The sequence below is a fragment of the Phalangium opilio genome, unplaced genomic scaffold (assembly GCF_054372755.1).
Source record: "Phalangium opilio isolate 3A_F unplaced genomic scaffold, DU_Popi_V2 ptg000060l_1, whole genome shotgun sequence".
Lineage (NCBI taxonomy): Eukaryota > Metazoa > Arthropoda > Arachnida > Opiliones > Phalangiidae > Phalangium > Phalangium opilio.
In genome coordinates this window covers 4,141,523-4,145,241 of record NW_028324177.1, presented here as the reverse complement: position 1 = coordinate 4,145,241, position 3,719 = coordinate 4,141,523, and the positions used below count along the sequence as shown (strand labels likewise).

General features: G+C 36.1%; 1 long non-coding RNA gene across 1 annotated transcript; it reads right to left on the bottom strand.

Annotated features, from left to right (window-relative positions):
• Positions 1 to 1,273: 1,273 nt before the first annotated feature.
• Positions 1,274 to 2,542, bottom strand: LOC149666701 (uncharacterized). The gene is made up of 3 exons (XR_016368284.1): positions 2,388 to 2,542; positions 1,846 to 2,317; positions 1,274 to 1,784 (listed from the first exon to the last, which is right to left on the bottom strand). It is a non-coding gene; the product is annotated as an uncharacterized LOC149666701 (long non-coding RNA).
• Positions 2,543 to 3,719: the final 1,177 nt, after the last annotated feature.

The window sequence follows — 3,719 nt, the reverse complement described above, 5'->3', positions numbered from 1 at the left end:
TGACGTGAAAACCATGAAAACCAGCCAATGTGGTTAGGATGGGTTGCCAGCCACTGTTGCCTGGACGGTCAACTCTTAGAAACTACACTTTTTAGTCACATCGTATGATGTACATAGGAGCATCTTTGTACTACCTTTGGCAGTATAAAATTTTTCGTTCCTCATTGAAGGGAGAGTCAAAGGGAGCTGATGAGAGAGGATTGTGGTGAGGTGATATTTTTCGTTCGTCATTGAAGTAAGAGTGAATATGAGAGGATTAAGCATTGCATTAAATTGTACTAGTATGGTTAAGAATTGTTTGTTTCACATTTGCTCTATGTTTCAAGCGAGAGAGAGCATTATGATATAGCCTTAAAATAGAAGGTTTAATACTCCCTTTAAAATTCCTATCACCCTTCGACAAGTATTTCACGCGTTCAATCTCACTCCCCTATTTCAACATTCAAAGAAATCGTGGGGAATTTTAAAAGCAAAAGCTTCTCGGAATCGGGTGTTTACAATTATAACATAAGTAAATTTAAAAGTTTTCTGTTTATGTGGCACTATAACAAATATTACAGAAGTAAATTTTAAGTTCTCTGTTTAGTCGCACTACTACAATTATAACATAAGAAAATTTATCAAAGTAAGAATAATTAAGCAGATAACGATGTGCCTACTATTGTGGCCCAGCCCTTGAGTTGTCTTGTTTACATATTACAGAACAAAATAAAACTATTCTGTTCGGAAAACACTGTTCTGTAGTGGTTTTAATGGTTTTTTGCAGTCAGTTAAACGCAAAAATTATTTTTATGAGGTCACTATCTTCATGATTTCGGTATTATGGATGACAAATTTTTGGAGGGGCCCGTGGCCACTTCTAAAATTTTTTGGGGGGGGGGGGCTCGGGCCCCACGGGCCTATAGAACTCTACGCCTATGCTCTCGACTAGGTCCCTCGACAACCTGCTCTCGACTAGGTCCCTCGACAACCTGCTCTCGACTAGGTCCCTCGACAACTTGCACTCGACTAGGTCCCTCGACAACTTGCACTCGACTAGGTCCCTCGACAACTTGCACTCGACTAGGTCCCTCGACAGCTTGCTCTCGACTAGGTCCCTCGACAGCTTGCTCTCGACTAGGTCCCTCGACAACTTGCACTCGACTAGGTCCTTTGACAATATGTGCTCGACTATAGGTCTTTCGACATCTTGCGGTCGTTCATAATTAACCATATCATTGATTTCCATCGTTCGTGATTCATTCTGGTGAGCAGGTATTTTATGGTAAAAATTACCACCTTGTACGGGCGATTGCTGCTAAAGATTGCTACATTCTGGGAACACTTCCTTGTCTCGATTACCGCTTTTTGCTCGAGTTTGCTGCTCGAGACTACCATCTTCTGCAGGTGTTTCCTGTTCGAGAATTACAACTTGTGCCAACGATTCATTGTCAAGATGTCGTTTTCTTGCGTATTGAAATTTCTTTTCTTTCAATTTTTCATCATTTTTCAGCGGCCTTCTGAAGTTTTTATACTTGTTGCACAGGCGAGAGGCCCATATTTTCCTATGAAAGAAAAAATATGTATCTGATATGGTAAAATATGTCTAGCTAATCATGGAAAGGAACAAGTAAAGCTAATTTCCTTCTTCCTACCAATTTGTCTTAGCAAGCTAGAACTCTTCAGCGTGCTCAACCCAACATACCAATATGATTTAACTTACAAAGTCACATCCTTGATTTTCTTTTAAATGAGGATATTTTCTTACTTATAACTTCGCAATGACCACATGTGACGGGGGATATCTTAAAAAAAGTTTGAACTTTAACATTGGCATATGATGAAAGTGGAAACATAAATACTGACAAAGAGCTATATTTCTGGTAGAAATCATTAAAAATTAGTGACACCACTTCTTTATCTGCTTGGTATTTTCTCTCTTTCGGTAGCGATTTATACGTTGCAGAATTTGTGATGTAAACAGGTAAAGCTGGTAATTCGTACTCAAGCGCAAAATTGGCTCTTGAACCAGATGTTTTGGGTACTTCTTTTTGACACAATTGTATTGACCTTCATTAAAGGAAACCTTAGTTTGAATATATCATTCTTGAAATCTATTGAGGTGTCTGACACTAGCCTCTTCACATTCAAGATTTTAAGAGGTGTCGCGAAACTCGTTAATTTTTATTTTTTAAAATTATCAAGGTTGTGTTGTGTCGCTGTTTTCTAAAGGTGTGGTAGTACTAAAGTTATCTAAATTTTCAGGCAGACCAGCAGTTTGCACTTGGGTTTCCAGGCGCCCAGTAGTTAAATTTTCTTCATCGTTGACTAATAACGTCTAAATATATTTGGAATTATTCCCATAAATAAGACCTACATGATTGCTAGACCTATATTTGGCGACCAACCTTTTTTACAACTCTTATTTTCATGTGATGTTGGAGGACAGAAAATTTGTCAAGATCAACATGTTTCTTGTAAGTCTCGTCAAAGGTCTATTAAAGCAAAAAATGAGCAATTTGTAATTGTAAAATACCTTATCATAATCGGAACAACGAAAACTGACAGGCCGTTTGTTGTCAAAATAAAGTTACGATGAGAATAATTATTTATAGCGTGCTAATGTTTAATATTTTAAGGGCGAATGAACTCTTAAAAGTATAGACTTTGAACCCCCAATATGACCATTAAACACAGATGGACTAGAATGATAAGCTAAAACCCCTATCTTCAAACTTCAGCGCGTATCGTCGCCCCTAGCGGGAGACTGCCGAAACTTTTCAAGGCATCTTGTGACCTTTATTGTGTCGTCTGCTCTGTTAAATTTTTATGATTGTAAGGTCTAGGCACGGTTAGGTTTTTCCTCTCCGCTTTTTCGGCATTTATGTTCGTTTTCATATATGAGTAATTTAAAGGATTAGTGGGGGTATTTAAGATGCCAAGCAAAAGGTGCGTTTTCGGAGTTTGAAAAAATGATCAACGTTATTCTGATAAATCCCATATGAAAGGCATTACTTTCTACAAAATACCGAACCCCAAATATCAACTTTCTAAAAGTGAACTATAGGTTAAGGCTAGTATAGTAATTCTTATAAATATTTAAATCTGAAATATAATTGAAAGTAACTTACATTCAATTAAACACTTTCTCTAACTTAGGTTACGTTCTAAACTAACATAGACTTTGAAGCTTTAACGGGCCTGATGTCGTCTGCTATTTCGCGCGCCTGTTTGTTTGATTGGAATCCTACGTTAATTTTAACTCAATTTAATATAATTAACGTGAAATTAAGCCAAAATATACATTTTTGGATAAAAACTCAAATAACTTTTAAATAAACCGTTTAATTATGATTAAAACTACCCAAGCCATTGGTAAAGCCCAATATTTTCTATTTCACACTTAAGTTAATTTAAACTATCTTTAAAGTACATTAATTGCCGCGAAATTCAAAAGTTTAGGGTACCATAATGATGAATAAATGGCAAAAATATTAAACTGCAATAAACATTGCAATTAGGCTAAAAAATTGAAAAACATTTTAAGCTTAATCCACTCTCCCGAACTGCGCTCAAATTAAGATTAAAACAACACAAGTTTTTCGCACAGCCACAGATGTTTCCTATTTCACTTTCGAATTAATTTAATTCATCATTAAAATCCATCAAAAGCGCACACATATTTTAGAGTAATTGCAATTAAAGTTAATATTTCATTGAAACTTGTATTAAAAACTAAA